The 27973-nt window shown below is 40.9% G+C and overlaps 1 protein-coding gene across 4 annotated transcripts in view; it reads right to left on the bottom strand.

Annotated features, from left to right (window-relative positions):
* Positions 1–20199, bottom strand: part of Hmox2 (heme oxygenase 2) — a 30583-nt gene extending 10384 nt beyond the window's left edge. For 2 of the 4 annotated variants that reach the window (XM_003477721.5, XM_063226413.1), the window contains exon 1: positions 20041–20199. The gene's annotated coding sequence lies outside the window, so the exon portion shown is untranslated. Of the gene's footprint in view, positions 1–7561; positions 7583–19885 lie in introns of those variants that run through there. The other 2 variants (XM_005007470.4, XM_063226412.1) reach the window with 2 other exon arrangements.
* Between the last annotated feature and the right edge of the window lie 7774 nt (positions 20200–27973).

Here is a 27973-nt window from a genome sequence, read left to right as displayed (position 1 = left end):
TGCTGCAAGTTTGAGACCAGCCTAGGCTACATAGTGAGTTCAAGGCCAGCCTGAACTCATAGTGAGACCCTGTCCCTCTCCCCCTGCAAAAAAAACAAAAGAAAGAAGAAAGGAAGAAAGAGAGAACAAATCATGCAGCCTACCAACCCAATAACAAAGGACAGTAAACAATGGAATGCTGGCACAGCTTTGACAAGTTGATAAGCTGCATTCACACAGGAAAAAGTCTACATAATTTCTTTAAAAAAAAAAAAAAAAGACTCCAAAAAATGATTTAAAAAAAAGAAAATGGAAACAAAGCTTCGTAAATAGGGAGAAGAGGGTGGTTAAATGAGGGAAACAGTATTGCCGGGGGGAAGAGGAATCAAAATATATTTGTACAGGAACAAATTCCCTATGATGAATATGATCATTATGCATAGCTAAAATGTACCAATAAACTTAATTTTTGTTTGTTTGTTTTTTTCCTTTTTATCAGTACCAGGGATTGAACTCATGACTTCCTGCTTGCAAGGCAGGCGTTTATGCCGCTGAGCTAAATCCCCAGCCCCAATAAACTTAATTTTAAAAAATTAAAATTAAAAAAAAATAGAGCCAGGCATGGGGGCTCACGCCTGTAATCCCAGCACTCAGGAGGCTGAGGCAGGAGGATCGTTATGAGTTTGAGACCAGCCTAGGCTACAAAGTGAGCTCAAGACCAGCCTAAACTGCATAAAGAGATCTGTCTCAAAGAAAATTTTTTTTAAAAGTAACCCAGAACTGGCTATAACTGTGTGCAAAAAATATAGTATATAGGTATACTGACAAAGAAAGGGAACTTTTTAGGGAGAGATCTTTTTCAAACAGGGTTTCATTATGCAGTTTAAACTGTTCTTGAACTCCATACAGGCTATTTTCAAACTCACAGTAGTCCTCTACTTCAGCTTCCAAGTGTTAGGATTATGGGTGTGCACCACTACACTGGCTAGGAAGTAAATTTAGATAGCTATATCCTTATTTTTTCTTGGATTTCTTAGGCAACTAGTTGCTTGATTCTCTTGGAAAGAAAATGGGAGGACTGAATATACAGAGGGGGTGGAGAAAAACCCAGAGAAAGAAATGGGTCCAAGCAAACCAGGTAAGATCTGCCCTGCACTAATTAGTCAACAGGAAGTCAGTCCTTGGACCCGCTTTGCCTTTTTCCCACTACCAGAAAACTGTGAACCTTTGTTTATAATTCTACCTTTATCCATTCACCAGATCAGCTACTGGTCTTCATTCTACCACCTGATCTGAGGGTAGCAGCAAGTTCCTATCACAGTGATTTCCAGCAAAAGAGGTTCCTGTAGACACCTGATCTAGAACAACTCATTTCAAAAATTTTAGCCAGGTGTGATGGCGCACACCTATAATCCTAGTACTCAGCAGGCTGAGGCAGGAGAATGGTTGGCAAGTTTAAGGACAGCATAGGACACTTAGTAAATTCAAGCCCAGCCTGAACTGCATAGTGAAAGCCTGTCTCAAAAAGACCAAAAAAAAAAAAAAAAAAAAAAAAAATGCTGCTGGTAAATTGCTGTATCAAGTCACTTCTGAAATAACAAATATATCATTCAAAGAAATCCTCAAAAGACTTAAGTCCTACAAATGTTACAAGATCAGAAACCTCACTGTACTGCTGCCAGGCCAAAACATAATCTAAAGACTATGTTATGATTCATTTCCCTTCAGGTGATCCAAACAGGAACAATAAAGATTTTTCTTTGCCCTAGAGAAAATACAACTGAAGGAAGGGAGCAGGCTGCTGGGCTCAGCCAGCACAATGAGGCAGGAATGCCAGGGTGACCTGCTCCTTGGAATCAGAATAATGCTGTAGGCCTCTCACTCATTCACTATGGCAGCAACTCTTGACCATTGACCAGCTGATGCCCATGTCTGTTGACATCCTACATACACAGGGAAGTAAGTGGCTGCTCAGAGACTTCTGCATTAGGACTGGGCTACTATTCCCTTCCTGCTGAACAACTTGATGGAGGTTCCTTATTGCTTTTTGGAAAGCTGTCTGAAGCTCAGACTTCTGTTTAGAACTGATAGTATACCACAAGTGAATGTCAAATTGTTTCCCCAGTTAAACCAGAAGCTTCATAAAGACATGTCCCCGACTCATTTTCAGGGTCCATTAGCACAGTTCAGCACCCTAGGAAACCTCCTTAGTTTCGAGATAGTCTTATTATGTAATTCATAATAAACTCATTATGTAGCCCAGGCTGACAAACTTGTGGACAATTTTTCTGCCTCATGAGTACTGAGATTACAGGCATGGGTCACATACCAAACTCTAACCTGAGTTACAATTGTTGCAATGCACAGGCAGAATCCCTACTGAGAAAACTAGCTAAAGTTTTTGTGTGTATAACAAAAAAATGCTCACTCAATAACACAATTTTTTTTTTCTTTTTGAGACAGGGTCTCACTATGCAATTCAGGCTGGCCTTGAGGCTCACTTTGTAGTCCAGGTTGGTCCTAAAATTGCATGATCCTCCTGCCTCAGCCTCCTGGAAGTTTGAGACCAGCCTAGGCTACATAGTGAGTTATGAGACTTTCAGTTCTTTTTGCCTGAAGGTCTCTCTCTCTGCTAACTGGTATAACTGCCTTCGCTAATAACTGGTGTTTAAAATCCAGCGTTAGGTGGGTGTGGTGGCACACTCCTAAAATCCCTATACTCAAGAGGCTGAGACAGGAGCACTGTTGCAAGTTCGAGACCAGCCTGGGCTAAAAGGGAGCTCAAGGCCAACCTGAACTGCACAGCAAGACCCTGTCTTAAAAAGACAAAATAAATAAATAAAATTAAAAACTAAAAAAAAAAAAAAAAAAAAAAAAAACAGCAGTTAAAGCTGAGTGTGATGGCATATTCCTGTAAACCCAGCACTCAGAGGCTGAAGCAGGAGGATCACAGAGAATATGAGGCCACTCCGGGCTACATAAAGAGTTCAAGGCCAGCCTGAACTGCAGAGCAAGACCTTGTCTCAAAAAAACAAAACAAAGGGGCTGGGGATTTAGCTCAGCGACATAAGCACCTGCCTTCAAGCAGGCAGTCATGAGTTCGATCCCCAGTACCAATAAAAACATTTTTTTAAAAAAAGCTGAGTTTCCTCATCCCTAGCTGTAACTTTTGCTTTGCTTTCTTAAGAATGTGAGAGGGGCTAGGGATTTAGCTCAGCAGCATAAGCACCTGCCTTGCAAACAGGCGGTCGTGAGTTCGATCCCCGTACGGATAAAAAAAAAAAAAAATATATATATATATATATATATATAAAGAATGCTGTGAGAACTAACAAGCTAATGTCAATGAAAGTTGCGTCACAAAATGTAATGCTGCAATAAATGTTTTGTTTTGTTTTGTTTTGTTTTGAGACAAGGTCTCATTATATAGTTTAGGCTGGCCTTGAACTCTCTGTGTAGCCCAGAGTGGCCTCAAACTCATGGTGATTCTCCTGCCTTGGCTTCCCAAGGACTGGGATAACAGGCATGCACCTTCATAGCTGGCACGCTTCAAATGTTGATCTCTTATTGAGAAAGTTACTGGCAAGAATGAGCACCTGGGTAATTGTGAAACACTGAGGAAGAACAAGAAATTCAGTGAACTCATAGATAATTACGAGGAGGTCACGTCAGAGTACCCAGACATTTTCTTCTGGTAGTATCAGGAAATGGGAATACCTGCTCTTTCTAAGGTGAGACATGTGACCAATGCAGGTTAGAATTACCACACTGCTGATGCCACCCAGTGCTGGCTAAGCCAGATGTTGGGAGCAGTAAACAGGGTTGAATGAGTTTTAACATGTCTGCCAGCTTATAATAAATGCATAACATCCTATAGGAACAATGGTGGGTCAGAGCCACCCAGCAGTAAAACTTATGAATTACAGCCCTGCTGTGAACATGTTAACTCCAACAAAGGACGTGATAATAGGGGCTGCTCAACACCTTAAGGAAACTTCATCATTTAGGTCAACAGCTTCTGAGTTTCTAGAGTAAACGGCCTAAGATCTCTGAACTCTTAGCAGAAAATCTTATATATAAGCCTCATCCTTTTTCTTTCAATCACTGTGGGAATTTAAAAACATCCACTGTGGGAATCTAAAAACACCCACTTGTGGGCTGGGGTTATAGCTCAGCAGCACAAGTGCCTGCCTGGCAAGCACAAGGTCCTGAGTTCGATTCCTGCTACAAAACAAATAAAAAAACACGTACTTGCACATTTGAACATGAAACAAGAAAACAAAAAAAAACTGCATGGTCTAGGAATGTAGTTCACGGGGCTGGGGATTTAGCTCAGCGGCATAAGCACCTGCCTTGCAAGCAGGTGGTCGTGAGTTCGATCCTTGGTACCGATAAAAATGAAAAAGACAAAAAAAAAAAAAAAAAAGGAATGTAGTTCACAAGTACAATACTTATCTAGCATGCTTAAAGTCCTGGTCCAAGTACTGTAAAACCAAGCCAAACCAAACCAAACCAAAAAACTAGTCTAAAGGAACCAGCCTCTTAGTAACTTCAAAAACTGTCATTAGTTCAGGAAGTCTATGATTTCTCTTACAGACATTTTTTTAACTGAGGAAGGTGAGAATGTCCATCTCTAGCATATCTAAATATAATACAATGGAACAAGCAAACAAAGTAGACAGCAAGGACATGTAAAAACACTGAAAAGAGCTCAAAGCAGGGGCCTACAACTAATTGGCATGATTATCAGCCTTAATAAAGAGCCTTCCTATTTGCTTAGCATGTATGAGACCCTGGGGTCAATCTGTAGCTCCAGGAAAAGGAGGAGAAAGAAAAAGAAAAGGGGAAGGAGAAGGGAAAGGAGAAAAGGAAGAGAAAGGAGAGCAGTGAGGAGGTATTGGAAGGGGATGGCAGGAGTCTTCCTACTACAAATAAAATAGTTCTATTCCTACTACAAATAGGACTGGAACTCAATGCTAAGAGGACAAAGACTCATTAGCCCCATAAGCAGCATTGGGAGAAATGGGTTGTAGGTGAGTACCTGACTGAATTCTAAAATGGTTTGATAATGACTCACCTTTTCTTCTCTTTACTTTTCTTTGTGTTGGGTGGGGGGAGGGACAGGGCGGGGGTGGCGTGGGGATAGTACTGGGGGTTGGATGTAATAAGAACTCTGAACTGAGCTGTACCTCCAGTCCTTTTTTGTTTTTAAACAGAATCTAACAAAAAGTCACTGAATTGCCCAAGCTAGACTCAAATTTTGAATTCCCCTGCCTTAACTTCTCAGAGTGCTAGAATTACTGAGGTGTACCACGATGCCCAACTTTTTTTTTCCCTCTTTATTGAGACAGAATTTCACAGTTGTAGTTCATGCTTGAACAATCTATATAGCTCTGGTTGGCTTTAAACTCCTGCCTCAGGCTCCCTAGTGTTTGGAGTACACATGTACAACACCACATACAACTAGGATAGGATTTCTGTAAGAAAACCTAGGTACCATCTTCCTACAGGGCTCGGTGACAGAGGAAATGCTGATGAAATCTAGGGTCATTTCCAGGTAAACACCAAGTAAAACTTATTTCCACTCTGAACAAGCTTGAATGCCCTGTGAACAAGTAAGCTAATCACTTTCTTTCACTCAAGCAGAAAGATTATCACCTGTAAGTTTACCATCTATCATAAATAGGAAGTATGAACAGCATTTTGTGGGGTGGAAAGAGAGAAGTGTTTAAGAGGCTACAGCTAACTGCCAATTTACAATATCTACACAGGTGATCAGCTCCCAGATGCTTCACTCTCTACAACTGGAAGCCTTAGAAAGTATTCCTGCAGGACAGAGGTCAGTAGAGGTTGATACAGAGAACAGCCTACAGGATTACAAATCAGAGAGACTTGAATACACTAGTTTAAATTACTTAGACTAATGGTCATTGTGAAGAAACAAAGATCAAGAAAATATGGCTAAGACTTCTCAGAGTTAAACTGGGAATAAATGAGTTATTTTGAAAATAAGGGGATTCTCCTATGTTCCCCTCACTGGTACATAGATGTGACAGTGTTACCAGACTATAAGAAACATGGAAAATGAGGTTCCAGGATACAGAGGCCCTAGTACCACAATGTATATATTCTCACAGTGTCGGGGCTAAATCATGATTTGTTTTAGTACAAAAAGTAAATAATAATTTAATAGCCTTCCATCTAAATATCCAGAGCTGCTAAACAAAGCATGGTGGTACATGCCTGTAATCCTAGTATTCTGGGAGACTGAGGCAAGGGGATCAAAAATCCAAGCCCAACCTGTGCAATTTAGCAACTTTAATTTAATTTAGCAATCATGTCTCAAAAATAAAAAATAAAAGTGAAGCACAGTAGCTGGGCATGGTGGCATTACACTTGTAATCCCAATAATCTTGGCGGTTAAGCAAAAGAATCCAAGTTCGAGTCTAGCCTGGACAGCTAAGTGATTTACTGAGAAAAGGGCAGGGGAAGTTATTAGAGATGTAGCTTAGTGCAAAGGGTTCAATCTCCAGCACTATATGCTCCCCTTAAAAAAAAAAAAAAAAAAAAAAAAAAAAAGGTAGGCAGGGCCAGGGATTTATCTCAGTGATGTAAGCACCTGCTTGGCAAGCTCAAGGTTGTGAGTTTGATTCCCAGTACCAAAAAAAAAAAAAGCATAGTTGTACATGATTGTAATCCCAGCAATATGAGAAGCTGAGGTAGGAGGATCAGAGACTCAAACTCAGCCAGAGCTACACAGCAAGAGACTCTTTCTTAGCAATACACCAACATAAAAATAAAAAGCCAGGTGTGATGGCACACACCTATAAACTCAACATTCTGGGAGGCTGAAGTGTGAAGATCGTAAATTTGAGCCCAGCCTGGGCAAATGAACACATCCTTAGCGGCACAATACCTGCCTGGCAAGTGCAAAGACATGTGTTTGATTCCCAGAACCAAATAAATAAAAAAATTTTTTTAGCTGGGCATGGTGGCTCACACCTGTAATCTCAGCACTCAGGAGGCTGAGGTAGGAGGATCATTGGGAGTTCCAGAACAGCCTGGGCTACAAAGTGAGCTCAAGGCCAGCCTGAACTGCATACCGAGACTCCGTCTCAAAAAAAGACCCCCCCCCCAAAAAAAAATTTTTTTTAAAGGGCGAGTAATCTAGTTTGGTGCAAAGCCCCTGAGTTCAATCCCAGTACTAATTAATTAATTAGGAGTTGGGACTGTAGCTTAGTACAAAAACCCTGGGTTCAACTTGAAAGAATCTTGCCCTAGGCCGGACACTGTAGCTGGGAGGAGGCTGGGGGGCGGAACTAGGGGGTTCTAACTTGAGGTCAGCTTTCCCCCCCCCTAGGCGAAATTAGGCACCACTCCAAACCTAAGCTACATGTATGCCCCCACTCCACGTGTCCAAGGGAGAGAATGCCAGCCCCCGGAGACAATGCCAGACCCCAGAGGGTCAGGGGGGTCTCTCCCCACATTCTTAAAATTCTATCACAACTCCCAACATGGAAGGGAAAAAAAAAAAAAGATGCAGGGCTGCTGTGCTATTGCTTCCTGTATTCACAATACTCACCTTGGTTCACTCAGATTACATAAGATTGTTCCTGGGTGAGGTCTACTTTTGTTAACTAACAGGCAGCCCAAGGCTGGTCTCAAAAGGGAAGGTGGTACATCCCACCATTCAGTGCCTAGAAAAGAAGCAGCCAGACCTGCCAGGCTTTGGTGGACAATAAAGCAAGGGATTGTAAGACATCCCTACACCAAAAAGAAGTCATAATAGAATCTCCACATCTCTATAGCACCCAACACCATGGAAACTACAGAGAAACTGCAAACCAAGCTTAGTGGCACATGAGTGTGATCCCAACACCGTGGGAAGCCAAGGCAGAAAGATCCAAGTTGAAGTCCAGCCTGGGCAACTTAGCAAGATCATGACTCAAAACAAAAATTTAAATAGGGCTAGGAATGTAGCTCGGTCCAAAGGCCCTCGCTGAACCCTTAGTATCACAGAGAGATCTGGCGGGGTTCAAGAATCTGGTAAAGTTGTCAACCACGTTCTTCCTCTCCAAATGCATGATGCCTTGGAAATGGCAGTGCAGACAGAAAATTTATCAACAGAAACTTCATGTTAGGTTAGCAACTCCCTAGGACATGACTTTGATCAACTAAACAATGTGGCTCCTATTTTTTACTTTGGTTGTATAAAGAATCTTTATGCAAAGTAACTCCATCCAGATTCTGGTAGCAGGGGTAGAGTGCAGGCAAAGAAACAAGGACCAGTAACTTTACATGGCTGGCTTGTGCTACACAGACTGTGTCTTGTGGTGGCAAGTAATCAAAAGCAGCTGATGACTTTCTCAGAGTAGGAAGGTTGGTTTTCCCAGTATTACCCATATGTACTGGTTTATAATCTGAAGAGCAGTCAGCCTCGGAATCCCTATCTTAATGAACAAAGCACCAAGAGTCCTTAGGAATAGGGATCCTTAACAGTTTTTCTCCCTCTGTAGATATGGTCTGATTTATACATAAATGACAATATCCCATAGGAATAGCTAGGTGCTGAAGCATAGACAGAATGTACTGTAGGAGACATTACCAGACATTAGCTATAATAGCAGTCCACTCTTCTAGTCTATAAGGCCTCTCAGAATGTGGGCATATGAGAATAATCTTGAAACAATTTTTGTGTGTGTGTGGTACTGGGATTGAACTCAGGGCCTCAAATCCTAGGCAATCACTCTACCACCTAAGCTACATCTCCAGGATTTTTTAAAATTTTACTTTGAGCCAGGGGGACATGGCTTAGCAGCAAGGGCAAGGTAGGTTGAATTTGATTCCTGGTACTAAAAAATAAAGTAAAATTTTACTTTTGAGACAACTTAACTTTGCTAAATTGTCCAAGCTGGCCTTAGATTTGTGATCCTCCTACCTCAGTCTCCTAAGAAGCTGGGATAAAACAGGTGTTGCACCACCACAGCCAGCCCAAACTTTTTTTGAGATGGGGAGGTACCAGGAATTGAACTCAGGACCTTTTGCTTGTCAGACAAGGCGCTTATGCTGTTGAGCTATATCCATGCCCCCTCCACACTTATTTTTAAAAGAGAAAGCACCGATAAACTTCAGTACCAAATTACTTGCAACACATCTCATAACCACACTTAAAAGGCAGAAAAATCAAAGTGACACAGTGATTACTTAGCAAAAATGATGTTCAATTAACTTTCAAGAAAAGCTTTCTAGACACTTAAGCTCCTTGATAAAGGTCTATTGTTGTTTTGGGACAACAACAACGCTGTGTACTCCAGGCTGATCCTTGCACTCACTATGTAGCCCAAACTGGCCTCATACTCACAGCAACCCTCCTTCCTTAGCCTCCTGAGTGCTGGGATTACAAGCATGCACCACCATGCTTGACTTCAATAAAGCTTTTCAAAAATGAAGATGAGATGTAACGGGCCACCATGCACTGACACATTACTCTGCTTGGTCTATGTCAGAAACTTTCAGAGCTAGGCTGGGTGGTGTTATCTTTTACTTTGTTTTAGTATAGGGGATTGAATCTAGGTCTTGCACAAGCCAACTAAACAGTCCATGACTGAGTTATGTCTCCAGATCTTTTATTTTTTTTTAATTTTTTTTTAAATTTTATTTAAGGAGAAAAGAAACAAAAGCAGAGAAAGGGTACAAGTTATACAGATTTACAGAAAAAAAAATGAACAGTAGGAAATCAATAGTTAATGGATTACATATTGTCATCTTAGAAATAATTGTTCAAGTCACAAAATTAAAGCTTGTAAAGTGGACATTCCATCAATGATACTGCAAACAGTTCTGTTCATTGATCCAATAAAACTCTGTGATATCATTTTCTATCTTATACACTTAAATATACATGCAGTTATATAGTTTAGAGCACTTACTTTTCCTCTCTTTTGTACCATGACTATTACACATTTTGGGTTTCATTGCTCCCACGGTTCTTATTACTTTTTTGGAAGAGAGTAAAACCAAATGTGACATAACAGAACAGAATCGGTCAAGTCAAAAGGGTGGACATAATAGATAATGTAAAAACATAATACAAGGTGATCAACAATGGTTACCATAATGCCTCCCGCTATCTCTAATAGAATTGCCTATATCGTTAGTTATAATACAATTGAACAAAACAGTAAAGAATAAAACCGACAAAACCAAAACATTGGAGTGTTATGTCTCCAGATATTTTAATATTTTTATTCTGCAGTGTCTCACTAAGTTGCGGACCTTGAACTTGTAATACTTTTGCCTCAGCTTCCCAAGGTAGTTAGGATTATAGTTGTGTGCCACTCCACTTGGCCAAGGAACATGCTCTTTAGTTTCCTCACCAGTAGATTATCAGGATACAGTCTCCTCATCCCAATAGTTACTTGGCAGAGACTCAATATTCATATAAATATCATTTGATTATTAATGTATACATATATATACACATATATACATATATATGTGTATATATGTATATATGTGTAAATATGTATATATGTGTATATATGTATATACGTGTATATATGTATATATGTGTATATATACATATCTATGTGCATATATGTCTATACACACACATATATGTATATATATTTCAGTATGCAACCTACCACATGGAGACTAAATTCCACAATCTGAAAATTTCTAGAAGACAGTAGCAGGTATATGCACAGAAATCCTTCCTGCATATAACAATCAACAATGTACTGATATAACATACAAAGAGCTGAAGCAGCATATTGAATTGTAATGATCTTTACAATCTGATCGGTAGTAAGCACACAGCAAAAGTTAACTAAGCTGAGTCAGTCAACAGAGAAATCTATTAGACACACAGAGGCTAAGCAGCACATGGATGTGGTTAAGGTACAGGCTCTTGACATGCACACAAGCAGTCTCTGGTTCTATCAGATACCAGCTACATGGCCTCAGGCCAGACTCTGTACTTAGTTTCTTTTCTTTCATTTTTTGGGGTGTACATGTACTTCAGTCAGAGCACCTCCTGTACACCTTGTTAAATTTCTTTTGAAAAGGAAGATGTGTGATTTGGGGCTGGGGATTTAGCTCAGCACCATAAGCACCTGCCTTGCAAGTGTGTGGTCCTGAGTTCGATCCCCAGTACCAATAAAAAAGAAAAAGACAAAAAAAAAAGGATGTGTGATTTCTAAAAATAAGGTCTTAGTGAGACACTCTCAAAAGAAAAAAAAGCCCTGGGGTAGTAGCTCAGTATGAAGGCCCTCTGGGCGCAATCTCACTACCAAAAAAATAAAAAGTCCAGAAAACTACACTTAAATATATCATTATGTATGCCTAAAATGATATAAATTATGTATATCATTATGTATACCTAAAATGAACCAATAAACTTAATAAAAAAGAAAACTACCTACATCATGATGGTCTTAGAGGTCATACATTATATTGAGAGCTATTTAAGTAAGCCTTCTCTCATCTATGATAGTATTTGTATTTCATTACAGAACTTGCTACAGGGATATATCAGTAGCACAAGTACCAGTCTGGCAAGCGCAAGGTCCTGAGTTCAATTCCTAGTACAAAAAAAAAAAAGAACTTGTTTGCTTTTTTCAGATTATAGCTCATTTTTCTATCTCCTACTGCCAAACCCTCACCAGGGTTTTCTGGGTAAATGAATGATTTCTATAATGCAAGGAATTCTTAAAATTGAGCCATTCTCAAAGAGATGATGATGATACCACTGAAGGTGAATTTCAGAAGTAAGCAAAGTAGCTGGCTAGTGAATAGACTTTTTTTTTTTCCATTTTCTGAGACAGGGTTTTGCTACATAGTAATATAGGCTGGCCTTGAACTCATTATGTAGTCCAGGCTGCCTCAAACTTACAGTAATTCTCCTGCTTCAGCCTGCCAAGCGCTGGACATAGACATTTCTGAGCAACATTTTTCATGGCAGAAATTTCAATGAATTCCCACTGAATTCATTGGGGGAAGAAAATAGCCTTGTTGGGCGAAGGGAAAATCAAACATGGTGCTTTGTGCTCAAATAACTCCATTTCCTATCTGAAGGAGAAATACCCCATTCCATTGGTTTTAACCTGGCTTTCTTACATGCAATAGATAATTCAGTAGATATCATGTACCTTTTAGATTTTGAAAGCCATGTTATCACTTTTTTAAGAAAGAGAAATATACAGGCAAATTTTAACGAGATACCAAATGTTTGCCAGCCTTCTCCACCCAAAGTATACACAAACCAACCCATTCTGACATCTACACCTATGAAAAACATCCCTGAATCCTCCCAGTTATCCTTGGACTCTGAGCTTCATAGCAGCAACAAAATCTTTTCATGTTTGTTCCCCAAAGAATCAACCAGAATTCAATAACAATACAACTGCTTAACAAATCCATATCCCGTTTCTATTCACATTTTGGAATAAATATACCAATGTATTTGGTTATTCCTTTCACAAAGAAAAAATCAAAATGCTATTAATGATCCTAATTTACTGAAAAGGATTAGGGATATAGCACAGTGACACAGCACTTGTCTACATGTGTAAGGCTGAGTCGTATCCCTAGCACCAGAAATAAGGAAAAAACATAAAAATAAAACCCCACCTGTTTGTAACCTTAAAACTTGTTCCATTTTTTCCAATGATGTGGTACTCACAAACTACACAATGCATTAAAGTTATTTTCATTCCCAAAGTTTACTCCTATGATACCTAGAGCTTCCCAAAAGACCATCTAAGCATTACCAAGAGGAAATTCAAATAGCCCAGAGTATTAACTACTGATTGAGCACACAATTAACTATAATGAATAACTTTAGGAAAAAAGCAAGTAGACAAGATAAAGAAGGCAACTGTCTTACAGCTTTCAGGCTAGAAAAGGTGGAGAAATTGACTTTCCAGTGCTGTGAGAGATTATTACTCATGCCTTTTCAGATGAAATCCTGAACAAAAGGCCAATATATAAGCAAATAAAATGGAGCTTCTATAGTTAAAGGAAAGGCAAACTCAGAAGCTCAATTCTTCCACTCCCCCTTAAGTTCCCTGAGCTCAGTCCAGTTTGTTCAGCTCTGGTTAGAAAAGCCAGGATACTCCTTTAAACAGTAAGCTACCATTTCCCACTGCATGGGCTAAGTGACCAGAAATTCAAAGCTGGGTTTCAAAGAAAATCAGTAGAGAGGAGCTGGTCGTACATTAGTTATTATTCCTAGGCCTGCCCAGGGCTTTCCTGGATGCCAGGCTACAGCTCCTACTATTTCACATCTCATTTCCAATACTCCAATTTCTTGAAAATTTTATGACCTTCCGAAGAACATGTGGTTTTTGTGTCTTCAACTCACCCCATCTTCATAATTCATGTGCTATAGGCTCTAGTCAGCTGCAAGTGACTGTACGGTCTCCCTGAGGGGATACTTAAAACTCATTTCCTATTTGAACCACTAACAGTATACACATAAGTGTCCCATCATGTGGCTTATACCAATTGCCACCTATGCCACTGGATGGGATAGTCATGCAGGTTCAGAGCTGTCCAGAAGTAGGACATATAAATTATGGTTCCCTTGTGAAGGTGTTAAACATCTCTGCCTCACCCATACTAACCAATGAGGAGGACAGGCACCCTGCCCCAGGCAGGCTTCAGATAAACATGCATACAAGTCCCATGAAGGTTGTTTAGAAAGAAATGTCCTTGGGTATGTCACTAATCTTCCAATCAAATGCCTGTTCATCTAAAGATAAAAAGTTGTACATTTCTGAAGATGCAGAGGAAAGATATTTGCCAGAAACACCCTTAGCTATTTTTGGTTGCTTATCCCCTAAGAATCAGATAAAGTAGCCTAGCACACACCTGTAATCTCAGAATTTGGAAGGCTAAAGCAGGAGGATCACAGCAAGTTCAAGACCACTTGGGCTACAAAGTAAGTTCAAAGCCAGCCTGAACTACACAATGAGAGCCTGTCTCAAAAAAAAAAAAAAAAAAAGAACCAGGGTTAGGGATAGTTCAGTGCTACAGTGCTTGTCTGGCAAGCCCAAGGTCCTGAGTTTGATCCCTGGTACGAAAAAAACAAAAATCAGATGAAGAATCAGATATGGTGGCACATACCTGAGAAGCTGAGGCAGAAAGATCACCAGGAATTCAAGGCCAATCTGAATTACATACTAAATTCAAGGTCAGTCTTAGTTATATAGTGAGACTTTGTCTCAATCAATCAGATAAAGGCCTTATGTGGTAATGCAGGCCTGTAATTCTAGCACTATGGGAGGCTGAGGCAGGAGAATATAGTCCGAGGCCAATCTGGGTAACTCAGCAAGATCCTGCCTCAAAACTTTTTCTTTTTTTTTTTTGTCTTTTTCATTTTTATGGGTACCAGGGATCAAACTCACGACTGCCTGCTTGCAAGGCAGGCGCTTATGCCGCTGAGCTAAATCCCCAGCCCCTCTGCCTCAAAACTTTAAACAAGGGTTGGGAATGTAGTTCAGTGCCACAAGGCCTTAGTTTCAATTCCCAGTATGGGATAGGGGAAATAAGATGAAGATCTAAGACTCTCCAGGATAATCATACATAAAAAATTATTCCCCCAGGCATGGTGGTATGTGTCTGTAATCTTAGCATTCAGGAGGCTGAAACAGCGGGATCAGTGAGTTTGAGACCAGCCTGAGCTACACAGTAAGTTCAAGGTCAGCCTGAACTACACAGCAAGAACCTCAAAAAAAAAAAAAAAAAAAGTTACCTATTCTATAAGTGAGCAACCTCAGGCCCCCAAATTTTACTCATGGACACATGGACAAGAATTTCAGATTAAGAATTCCTATTCTAAAACAAACAAGCAAGCAAACAAATTCTACTGTAGGAGTTTTTTATAAGTAACAATACATTCGTGAGCAATACATTTCCAATGACTTGAAAGCTCAAAAATGGATTTATTTTTATTTGGCCTCCATCCTTTTTTTTCTGTTCCTATTTGTCATCTACCTGATCCACTGGGTTCAGTTCAAGTTCCCTCATCTTTTCTGTTTTTCAACTCTTTAACTTCCCTGCCTTGTCAAAACAGTCAGAACAAAACCTTACAAAGTATATAGGTGTGAGTGGAATAGGAGAGAGGAAGAAAGAGAGAAAGAGAGAGGGAGAGAGAGAGAAAGTGAAACAGAGACACAGGATGTTCTACTACAACATCCCTATAATCCCAGCATTCAGTTTAAAACAGGAGGATCACAAGTTCAAGGTTAGCCTAAACTACATTGCAAATGCAAGACTAGCTTGGATTACATAGAGAGATGCTGTCTCAAAAAATAAAAAGATGGGTGAAGGGAATGAAGGTTTAATGTCTTTCCAGGCAAAAGAAGTGGAAAGAGTATCCAGACCCCACTTCACTATGTTTGCCTATTTCATCTGCCTTCAAATACTACTTACCACCTGGACCCTTCTCCCAGTCTCTACATTGTTTTTCTTACTGATTTTTTTCCTTCCTCCTCCCTTCTTCGACATTGCCCTGGAAATAGTCCCAAGTGACAGCAGTTCCTCTGCGACAGCATAGAGCAGTCTTTTTGGAAAGAACAGAGATCAAGTATCTATAGAAAGTGATAGCCACACTTGGGCAGGTGACATTACATATTACGATCAACAAACACACTCATAGTCTCTAGCTACAAAGAAGACTAAGATACTGTTTTGGACTTTGAGTAGCTTTCAATCTAAACAGAGTAACAAGTGGAAAAACGAAGATAAACAGCATAACAAAGTGTACCCTTCTAGGAATACTAATTGTTTTGAGGTTTGTTTTGTTTTGTTGTTTTTTGTTTGTTTGGTACAGGGAATGAAACTCAGGATCTTGCGCTTACCAAGCAGGCACTTACACCGCTGAGATAAATCCCCAGCCCTTAGAAATACTAATTGTGGGGCTGGGGATTTAGCTCAGCGGCATAAGCACCTGCCTTGCAAGCAGGCAGTCGTGAATTCGATTCCCGGTACCGATAAAAAGGAAAAAGACCAAAAAAAAAAAAAAAAAGAAATACTAATTGTGTAGTACACATAACAGCACTAAAGATACAGTCTTACGTTTTAGATTTTTCAGCACAGTTCTAATTTTAAATATCTTGTGTTCTGGGGATAAAGTTCAATGGCATGCCTAGCAAGTGTGAGGTCATTAGTTTGATTCCCAGTACAAAAAAAAAATCTTGTTCTTTAGTACACCGGTATGCTCAAAACGTAGGTTCTGAGTTTGGCAGACAAAAATCTGATCACTGTAGCTACTTATGAGGCAAGCTAGTCAAATAGATTAAATAAAATCATATAACACCTAAAAAGTAACAATAATAATAAAATCATGGGATCATGATACCAATTGTTATAATCATGCACATACCTTCCCACAACAGTACAAGTACTTTAATAGCTAGCTCAGATAACTGTAGGACTGAATACAAAATGCAGTGAAACCAGAGTACTCTAAAACTAAGAAAGCTTATCAAAACAAAGGCACAGAACTGGGAATGTTTAGAAAAAGTCAGGCAAGCTAAATACCAGGCACCAGTCTTTTATGCCATTCTTTCTCAGGGCCCTTTTAAAGTTACAAATAACTATGACAATAACTAGGCCTATGATACTCCTGGGAAGGAAACAAACCTGTTTGTGTGACAAAAATTAACTTTCCCAGCCAAGAACAGTACCACACGCCTATACTCACAGCATTTGAGAGGCTAAGACAAGAGAATCATCCTAAGTTCAAGGCTAGCCTAGGGTCACCTAGACAGTTCAAAGCCAGCCTAGGCTAAAGAGCAAGACCCTGTCTCAAAAGAGAAAAAACAACTAAAAGAAACCTGGGCATGGAGGCACATGCATGTAATCCGAGCACTTTGGGAGACTGAGGTAGTAGCATCCCTGCACTTTCAAGGCCAGCCTGGGCCACCTGGTGAGTTCAAGGCCAGCCTGTACTACAAAACCAGACCCTGTCTCTAAAACAAAACATGCAAATGCGCACACACGAAACTCAAGAAACTGGAAAAAAAAAAGGATCTTCCCCACAATAAATGAATCATTAGTACATGGCAAAGATGTACTAATAAAAATTAAAAGATCTAGCTAGGGATTTAGCGTAGCAGCTCAAGCACTTGCCTGCTAAGTGTGAGGTTGTGGGTTCAATCTCCAGTACTAAAAAAAAAAAGAAAAAAGAAAAAGATCTATCTGCCTCCTGGAAAAATAAATATTCCAGTTTTTGATGCAACCTTAATCTTTTTTTTTTGTCTTTTTTTTTTTTTTTAATCGGTACCAGGGATCGAACTCATGACCGCCTGCTTACAAGGCAGGTGCTTATGCCGCTGAGCTAAATCCCCAGCCCCAATGCAACCTTAATCTTAATGTAGAGTATTAATTTTCTTTCTCTGTAAAGCAAATCAGCTACCAAAAAAAAAAAAAAACCAAAAACTGGCGTAGCTGTCCAGTTCTACAAGTTTTCAAGTTGTTGAGAGCCAAATTAAAGGCAAGCAACAAATTTTCTGTATCTCATCTCATTGGCACTATCATTTCTGGAATAGCTCACACTCTAGACTCTGGTAATCCCAGCTCAACACTATCTCAACTTACTGGCCTACGCAGAGCAAAAAAGGAAATCAAATCCAACAATGGAGAAATTGCAGGATTTCCTTCTTCATATCCCCAGTAGCATTAGTTCTTTCAATGAGCAAGTGAATTCTAAAATTCACCAATTCCCACATCCTTACCTGTGTTCTGGCATAGGTGGTATTTTTTAAAATTTCTTCCATTTTCAGTGAGTATGGGATTTGGGGTGCAGCTCTGCAGTGAAGCACCTGCCAGCACACATGAAGCCCAGGTTTGATTCCCAGCCCAGCAAAAAAATTTAAAAGACGATGATCACCAATTTTACCAAGGAAACATAAATGCCTACTGAACTGTGAACTACTTGTAAGCAATTATATCTTTTGATATTTCTTTTCTTTTTTACGGTGGTACTGGGTAGAAGTTGAACCCTGGGCCTTGTGCATGCTAGGCAAGCACTCTACCAAGGAGCCACATCCCTAGCCTCTTTCCTCACCCTTTTAATTTTGAAACAGTTTCTCACTAATTGCACAGCCTTTGCCACCCTATTTAGAAGGCTTGCCTGCTAAATAGCTGAGATTACAAGTGTGCACCTCTTTGTAGAGTTCGTAATGTTTCTTGAAAATAACTAAAACTGGGTGTGGTGGTGCACACTTGTAATCACAGAACTCTGGGAGGCTGAAGCAAGACTGTCCAAGTTTGAGACCAGCCTGGGCTATGTAGTGAGTTCAAGGCCAGCTTAAACTACACAGCAAGCCCTTGTTTCAAAAACAAAAAGTCACAAATAAACACAGACTTACTAACACATTCCTCATCTTTCTTCCCAAATAAACTGAAGAAATTAATCAGAAAACTGTAATCAAGTCAGGCATGGTGCCCCACATTTGTAGTCCTAGTACTTGGGAGGTTGAGGTAAGAGGATTATCCCAAGTTCAAGGCCAGACTGGGCTACATGGACTCTGTCCCAAAAAACAAAACAGAAAGGCAGACAGACAAAAAGAGAGAAAGAGAAGAGAAGAGAAAATAAAAGTATAATCAAAATACACTGCTTAGGACTGAGGTCTTAACTCAGTGGTAGAGTGGTGGAGTATTCAGTATGTAGGAAGCCTTGGGTTGGATCCACAGCACGTATTCATCACCTACACACACACACACACACACACACACACACACACACACACACACAAATATCACACCCTGAACAGAGAGTGGTGGTATAAGCCTATAAATTTCAGTTATTGAAGAGGCTGAGAATTCCAGGATCTAGCCCAGCCTAGGCAATTTAAGGAGATGGTCTCAAAATAAAAAGAGTTGGCAATGTACTTCAGAGGTACAATGCTTGCCTAGTACTTAAGGGAGGAAAAAAGCCCATACTGGTTGACAAGCACATACTAGAAATTCAAAACCAGTAAATTCATTTCCTTTTAAGTTGACAGGACAGTTTAAGAGAAGGAAGATCATTTACACAACATAATCCATTTCCAATCTCTACAATTCCATTAAATAAAGAGCACAAAATATAGAGACTGACCACTCAGGTTCAAGATCATCTGTGCCACCTTTTTGAGATGTAGCTCAAGTTATTTTGTGAGTCTCTCGGTGACTGCATTTTACAAGAGGAAAAACTACCAACTCACAAGATTTTGGAAGGGCCTGAGAGCAAGAGGATCTTCAATCACATACTAACTCCTTTGTTTCACAGCGCCTCATAGCCAATAAGGATGAACAGCCACAACCACAACAACTGGTCCTTCAGAATCAATTTAAATGCCATGATACAGATAGGCCCTATGCCAACACTAGGCAAGGCGGTCCTGGTAGCTTTTACAGGGCAATTAGGAAATCTAGAGCTTAGGACACGACAGGCGAACTTCTGGTGCTGACTAACCGGCTGCACCTGCACCTGATCCCTCCCAGTCCCATACTCTACACCAAGGCATACCAGAGGTCACTCGCGAAGCCTCTACCGTGATCCAAATGGCACTTCCCGCAGAAGTGAGTCACGACAGAGATGGTCAAGAACTGCCAAAGCCAACAGCCCCTGAGGCTGCCACGCCAGCCTCCATCTCCAACGCAGAGGCCATCTCAAGGTCCCACGGAGCCCAGGTAGGTGGACTTGTCCACCAGCTGCGGCCCGGGGGTCACCTCGCCAAGGTGTTCTTCCAGACACAGGGAAGGGCTGGGTCCCAGGGGACAGCCTAGGAGCCGCTTGGGCCGTCCGGAACCTACTGAAACGCCTCTCAAAGAGCAGCATCGGGGGCTTTGCCTTCATCTGACACCTCCACGTCCGTCCCGGTCCCCTCCGTCACCCTCTCCCCAGCCTCACCCCGCTTCCGGCCGGCCTCTGCCCGCAGATCTCTTCAGGGTACCGCGGGGACGCAGAGGCCCGGACTAATCGAGCTCGCGAGGTTCAAGCTGGGCCAGGACCCTCCGAGGGCCGAGGAGCCATCGGGGACGCCGCAAAGGTCACAAGACACTCACCCGCCACCGGTCTGCCAGTCAGTCAGCTAGTGAGCTCGCCAGTCAGCTACTCCCTCAGCCTCCGCAGTCGCAGCAGCCAAACGGCGAGCGCGAGGACGGCGCGACGTGCAGACGCGAGGGGGCGGGCCCTGAGTGGGACACGCCCCCAGAGGCCAGGCTCTTTTGGTCGGTTTTTTTTCAAGATCGCGGGATGTGTTGGTCTGAGCTGCGAGGCTAGTGGAATTGAGGTGCTTCAGAATGATTGTTAGCATTAATGAGAGCAAACGCCTCCGGACGACGTGCTTTTTGTGCACGTTGTTGTTTAATTTTCGTTTGATTTTGAGCCTCACTGGGTAGCTCAGGCAGGCGTCGAACTCGCTAAGTAGCACAGATTTGAAGATAACACAGATCTTCAAGCGTCAGCCTAAGAGTATGCACCACCATGCCTAAAGTGGTTTGGTTCGGTTTTGCGATAATAAGGATTAAGCCCAGAGTCCTCACATTGAGCTACATTTCCCAGCTTCCCCCGCCCAAAGAAAATGATTTTTATTGGTCCATTCTAGGTATATCTAATGATCACGTTCATTATAGGGACTTTGTACCTCTATATGATAGAAATTCTTTTTTTTTTCTTATTCCCTTCCCTTCCCTTCAACTCTTCTTCCCCTCATTCTGTTTCCATTTTTTTCTCATTTTTTTATTTTTTTATTTTTTCTTTTCCTTTCCCCTCTTCCCAGCCTTTTTTTTTTTTCTACTACTGCTGAGATGAGATCCCAGCCTTTTTTTAAAAAAAATTTTTTTTTGTCTTTTTCGTTTTTATCGGTACCAGGGATCGAACTCACGACTGCCTGCTTGCAAGGCAGGCGCTTATGCCACTGAGCTAAATCCCCAGGCCCCTACGAAAAAGACAAAAAAAAATAAAAATAAAATGTTTTATTTTGAAGGCCGGGAGTGGTGGCTTACGCCTGTAATCCCAGCACTCAGGAGGCTGAGGCAGGAGGATTGTTGTGAGTTCGAGACCAGCCTGTGCTACAAAGTGAGCTCAAGGCCAGCCTGAACTGCATAGCGAGACCCTGTCTCAAAAAAGACAAATAAATAAATAAAATAAGGTAAAATGTTTTATTTTGAACATGATCTTAATAAGTTGCCCAAGCTGGGCTTGAACCTGTAATCTTCCTGCCTTACTTCCCAAAGTGCTGGGAACATAGTTGTATGCCACCTTCCCCAGCTCAGAAGGATGTTTTAAAGGGCCAAGTTTAAGTCCTGGTTAGGTGGTACGTGCCTGTCATCTCAGCACTCAGGAGGATGAGGCAGGAGAATCACTGTGACTTCAAGGCCAGCCTGAACTGCCTAGTGAGACCCCAGCCTAAGTGTGATCATTTCCTTAAAGCCCTTTCATGGCTCCCTAGTTGTCCCCATCCTTGTACTACTCTGAAAATATACCCCCAACCACCAGGCCAGACCATACCGCTTATAGGCTGCACTGGGCTCCACCTGCCTTCTGTGTTCTAGTCAAAATTAGCTAATATTATTGGACATATCAAATGACTGGTCATACCCAGTGTTGGCAGAGGTGTGTGAAATAGTGCTTATGGAAGTTTACTGGTTAAGAGGATACAATTTGGCAACATCTGGTGAAATTTAATGTAGGGACACACTGATCCAGCAACTCCATTTTGGGGTAGCTATACTAGAAGAATGCCTACAAGACTCCAAAGAGGCACACACAGGAAGATCACTCTAATACATAAAAGGACATTCCTTGTTAGACTTAGTGGCACATAACTGTAGTCACAGCTATTCAGAAGGCTGAGGCAGGAGGATCTCAAGTTCCAGACCATTCTAGGCAACTTAGTGAATCTGTCTCAAAAAAAACCAAAAACCTCCTGTAAAATAAAAATTACCCAAGACCCAAGACCATTGTTTTGGACTAAGCTCCTGTACTAAACCCCAATAAATTAGGCTACTGAGCCAGGCTAAGAATCACTCAGGCCAAAATTTCATATCACTGAGCTAAAATTAAGTTATCTAAATTATCTAAATTTCCAAGAAAACTGGTTTAGAGAGATAGCCAAATTTCTCAAACAGGGCAGTTTCAGTTGTCAGGATAATGAAGTTCCCTCTGCTTTAATCTTTACATAAAATATAACCTGAAGTTAAGCAGTTTTTTCTATTGTTTTTGCCTCCCTGTCCCTGCCTTACATGGAAAGTAACTTCAAAATGACCAGTCTTCCTTTTTCTGTTTTTCACAGTATCAGGAATTAAACTCAGCCTTATATACAGCTGTATCTCCAGCCTTTTGATTTTTTTCTTTTTAGACAAGTTCTCACTAAAGGGTTAAGGATATAGTTCAGCGGTACAGCACCTGGCTGGCAAGAAAGAAGTCCTCAGTTTGATTCCTAGTACCAAAAAAAAGTTCTTGGGCTGGGGATTTAGCTCAGCGACATAAGCACCTGCTTTGCTAGCAGTCGTTCGTGAGTTCGCAATCCCCGGTACCGATAAAAAGGAAAAAGACAAAAAAAGAAAGAAAGAAAAGAAAAGTTCTCATTAAATTGCCCAAACTGGCTTCAGCCTCTTATGTAACTGCAATTACAGGCCTGCACCACCATACCAGGCCTCCTCCGCACACACACTGCTTTCTTGAGTACTTTACTGTCTATAAAACTACCCTTTTCAAGTCAGAGGTATAGCTCAGTGGCACAGTGCCTGCCTGGCAAGCCCAGGTTCCTAAGTTCAGTTCCCACTACCAAACAAAAGTTTTCCTCTCACCTTATGAGAAAAATTATCCTTTTCCTCTCACCTCACTTACTCTTGTTTTGCTTGCAGCAATTTCTTACTACATAGTTCAGGACGGCCTTGAACTTCCTTCGATCATCTTGCCTCAGCTCCCAAGTGCTGGCATGAAACACCATGCCCCCCTGACTCCAGTTTATGAAATCAAGTGTTTGGAGACCAATTAATGCCAAATAACGTGCAAGAGAAAACCTTAAGAGAATGTAGAATTTATCTGAACACAAAGTATGCGTTGAAGATCTATTTCTACCAATAAATACTAAAAAAAAAAAAAAAAAAAAAAAAAAGGAAAGAAATCAAGTGTTAGTAGATGTTAGAATTAAAAATGAAGCCAACTGCTGTTGTGGTGGTACATGCCTATAATCCTAGCACTCAGAAGGCTGAGGCAGGAGGATCACTTTGAGATTGAGGCCAGCTTGGACTACACAGTAAATTCAAGGCCAGCCTAAACTGTATAGCAAGACCCTATCTCGAAACAAAACAAAACAATGAAAATAAAGCTGATTGAGATTTTTAAACAAAATTGCAATTTTGTTCTTTATTGCACATTTATTGTGAACATTTTGACAATCTCAAAATCCATCAAACCCAGGCACAGAGGCGCTCGCCTGTAATCCCAGCACTCACAGGCTGAGGCACGAGGACTGCTGTGAGTTCAAGGCCAGCCTATACTACAAACTGAGTTCAAGGCCAGCCTAAACCACATAGTAAAATCCTGCCTGAAAAAAGGCCAAAAAAAAAAAAAAAAGTACCTGCCTGGCAAGCACAAGGTTATGAGTTTGATTCCAAAGACCAAATAAATAAATAAAAGTCTATCAAAAGAGGAGAAGGTAACATGGCTATGTCACAGGTACAAAAGAAGGGCAGACACTGCTTTGGGGGACTACTTTGGGCAGAAGGAAAGAAAATATATAGGAAGTACAAAAATATAATCAGACACAGAAGGCTAAATATTGTTCTCTTATGTGAGAAACCCAAAGTATAATTTAAAGACCAAAGTAAAAGATACATGATAGGGGCACACACCTAAGGCAGAGGGTGAGAGAGTTTGACACCAGTTTGTGCTACATAGTCTACTCAAGCGCAGTTTGAACTATAAAGTGAGACCTTGTCTCAACAAAACAAAAGGAAACAGACAGACTTTGTGGGGACAGAAAGAGAATCTGGGGATAGGAGTAGACAGGAGACAGGCTAGGGAAAGTGGAAATAAAAAGGATCAAAATGTGATATGTAAACCAGGCACATGCCTAGAATCCCAGCACTCAGGAAGCTAAGGCAGGAGGATCACCATGAATTCCAGGCCAGCCTGGGCTACACAGTGAGTTCAAGGTCAGCTTGTACTACACAAAGAGAGACCTTGTCTCAAAAATTTTTTTTTCAAAGAAAAATTTTTATAATTTCATTTTTAAATATTTATGTATTTTTATTTTACAGAGAATAAAACCCAACAAAACAGAACAAAACAAAGCAGTGGGCTGGGGATTTAGCTCAGTGACTTAAGCACCTGCCTGGCAAGCACAGGTTCTGAGATTGATCCCCGGTACAAAAAAAAAAAAAAGAATTAGAAACAAAACAAAGCAGTGAGAGTGGTATAGAACTTCCAAACAGGAAATCAACAATAGCTACCATAATATATCTTACTATTTTCACAGTAGTTGTCCATACCATCGGACCTAGCAAAATCAAAACAAAACAGAATAAAAGCAATCAAAACATAACAAACAAAACAAACAAAAAAATGGGGACAAAACAAAATAACGAGAACAATACTGCCCATTGTTATCTTTAAAATAGTTGCTCAGGTTACCAGAGGCAGGAATTGATTGAGTAAAAGTTTGTACTCAATCTAGAGCAGTGCAGAATATTAAAAGAGGGGACAACTAGGTAAGAAAAGAGTTTAATGGGAGGGGGCACAGAGAGAGTCATCACAAAGAAGGCTGTGATGGCTCTCAGCAGAAGAAGGGCAGGTTCTGCCTGATATAGGTTCTGATGGGGGTAGGGCCCAGGGGACTGATGTGAGCTGATTTGATGAGAGTGCAGGGGATTGGGTAAACCTTTACATGCCTGAGTTTTGGCACAGACTTTTGGGAGGGAGAAGCCATAGGGGCTTCTGGGAAGAAGGAGATATGCATTATCAGGGCACAGTTTTGAACCCTTGCCATGAGGATTGTGCTGTGATGGGGGTGGAGAGTAGGAATCTAACGAAATAAAACAACACAGTAAAATGGAACAAAACATCGGACTTCAAACAACACAGGAGGTTAATCCCCACAGCTGACACAATGCACACTGCCATCTTCTAAGTAGATGCCCAGACACCAGCCCCAGGCCTGCAGAGTCAACCAAACAATATAAGCATCAAGCTATTCCCTTTCTCTCAGTTGCTATCATCTCATCCTGAGTCCTCCAAATCAGCTTGGTGGGGGGACCCTCTTCTGGTTTTTCAACTGGCCCACCAGCTGGTTCATAGGAAGGCATGGCTTCTCTTTTGCTAGGCTCTCTCTGATTAGCAAGGCAGAGCTTGCTTCACAGGAAGCCATGGTTTCCTCTTCTGGCTGAGGGTCTTACCCATAACCATGGTGGAGCCTGTTTCATGGGATATTTATTTATTTTGAGACAGGGTCTTGCCATGTTCCCCAGGTTGGCCTTGAACTTACTATATACCTCAGGCTGATCTTGAATTTGTAATAATTTGCCTACCTCTGCCTTCCAAATTCTGGAATTACAGTTGTATGCCACCATGTTGGGTTTTTATTTTTTTAAGTATAAAATATTATTTTTTTTTTTTTTTTCTTTTCTGATGCCTGGTATTGAAAGCACAGCTTTGTGTATACTCAGTATGTGCTCTACCAATGAGATATGCCTCCCACTCTATCTTGGTTACTTTTCTCTCATTGTTGGGACAAAATACCTGACATCCAAAATGAAAGAAAGAAAGCTTTATTTAGCTCACTGTTTGTGGAGGTTTCAGTCCATAATCAGCTGGCTCCAAGGCAGGGTGGCATGACACTAGGACAACACTTCAAGGCAGCAGCCAGCAAAAGCAGCCAGAGCAAAAGTGGGGGAAGAGCAAGTCTCTTTTTCTCCCTTGTATTGTATGCAGGCCACCCCTACCACCGCCCCCCGCCCCAGGGCAGATGTAGCACTTGCAAAATCCCTGTGCCTCCCTCTTGCATGGGATGAGGATATTTACAAAGTGAAGATCTCTGCTGCCTGCTGACTCTCTTAAATTTCTAAACTTCTCAAATTGACATAGTATATCCAACCATAACCCTGCCCCTCAAATATTTCTTCATATTCTAGAATAAGTGTGTGGCATTCAAAAGCAGGAACAATATGGCCAGACATGGTCCTACACTATTATATCCCAGTATTCAGAAGGCCAAGGCAGGAGGATCACTGAAAATTCTAGGCCAGGGCTATTGAGGTCAAGGTCAGTGACCCTATCTCAAAACAAAAAAACAAAAAAAAAGTGGGGGGCTAGACATACTGCTCAGCAGCATAAGCACCTGCCTGGCAAACACAAGGTCCTGAGTTCAGTTCTCAGTACTGTTGTACTAAAATGCTAAAAAACTAAAATGCAAAGTTAAAAAGATTGACTGGAGCACCAAGCACACAGTTATAGATTAACTGATGCGTCATCATACTGTTCTGTATGCTTCGTCACCCTAGTAAGCTGTTTCCTGTGTCAACCTTTGTTCCCTTTATGAGAAACAAATGTTCCTGGAATTAGTAGACCAAGGGCAGTAAATTAAGAAAAGAAAGAGGTAACCACCAACTGGGAAAGGCCTCTGACCCAAGCAAAGGGAACAAAGGCCTTCTGCATTCTTGCTGGCTTCATATCACTCCTTATTTTGCGGTTTAACCGCTATAAAAATCTGTTAAAATTCTAACCCAGTTGCACAGCTTTGCAAACCCCATTTGCACTGTATCGCTGGTGCCTTTTTCTTTTCTTTAAAAAAAAAAAGACGTCTTGCCCGTTTTTTTTGTTTTTTTTTTTTTAAATAACATCTTAGGGCCTTGTTTTGGGGGTACAATAAGTAACAAAAAAGAAAAAAAAAGCAAGGAAAGTTTATGTACTAGAATGACATAGGGGGCTGGGGATTTAGCTCAGTGGCATAAGTACCTGCCTTGCAAGCAGGCGGTCATGAGTTTGATCCCTGGTACCAATAAAAATGAAAAAGACAAAAAAAAAAAAAAAAAAGAAAAGAAAACAGTAGAATTACATAGGTTCTTTGTTGCCATATTTATATCACTTCAGTTTTTTGTTTTTATTTTATTTTATCTTATCTTATTTTTGGTGCTGGGAATTAAACTCCGGACTTTGTGCTTGCCAGACAGGTGCTATACTACTGAGCTATAGCCTCAGGACTTTACAACTTAAGTTTTTCATCAAGAGGTATAAATCCAGTATATATTACTGGCTTTGAAAATCAAATTTTAAAAATGTCTTTTTTTTTAACTTGAGGCCTTCATATTCCCAGTATTTTTTGTTTTTATGTTTTGAGACAAGTCTTAGTACTGTTAGAAACAATGGAGCTGAAGGAGTCATTCTCTTCCCTCCATTTAATTCTAGAACAATACCCTATGGTTTTTCCTGCTTCCATTGTCCTAAGAAAATAAAATAACAAAACACAGATCTGGGGCTGGGGATTTAGCTCAGTGGCATAAGCACCTGCCTTGTAAAGCAGGCAGTTGTGAGTTCCATCCCCGGTACCGATAAAAAGGAAAAAGAAAAAAAAAAAAAAAAAAAAAAAAACGCAGATCTCTGATGCTCTAGGTGAGAGCACATGCCTGTTGAGTCTCCTCTGAGTGATGGCAGACCTTTAGAGTTTTCAGTCACACAAACAGCCCTCTGAAGCACCATGCCTTAGGTTCAACAACACTGCATGGCCTTCTGGTTGCTGAGGATGAATTTTCTGGTGTCATCAGTTGTGCAAAAGAAACCAGCCTTTGAAAAAGTTTTTCAGAAAGGCAAATTTTACTTCTACAAAGGGTGTGCTGCCAGACAAAAATCAGCAAAGAGCAAGCCTATGGAGGACTACCTGGATGACTCTCCTTGAATAAACAGCAATTGTCTCCATTTTGGCTAACCCTGGCCTTATCTCCAGGTACTGATATGTACAGAGCTGGCTAGGCCATTTCTTTATCCCTTCCATTG

The sequence above is a fragment of the Cavia porcellus genome, unplaced genomic scaffold (assembly GCF_034190915.1).
Source record: "Cavia porcellus strain 051 isolate PalLab524CR breed Dunkin Hartley unplaced genomic scaffold, mCavPor4.1 scaffold_16, whole genome shotgun sequence".
NCBI lineage: Eukaryota > Metazoa > Chordata > Mammalia > Rodentia > Caviidae > Cavia > Cavia porcellus.
The sequence above is the reverse complement of the archived record's forward strand: the minus strand, read 5'-3'. Positions and strand labels throughout refer to the sequence as shown.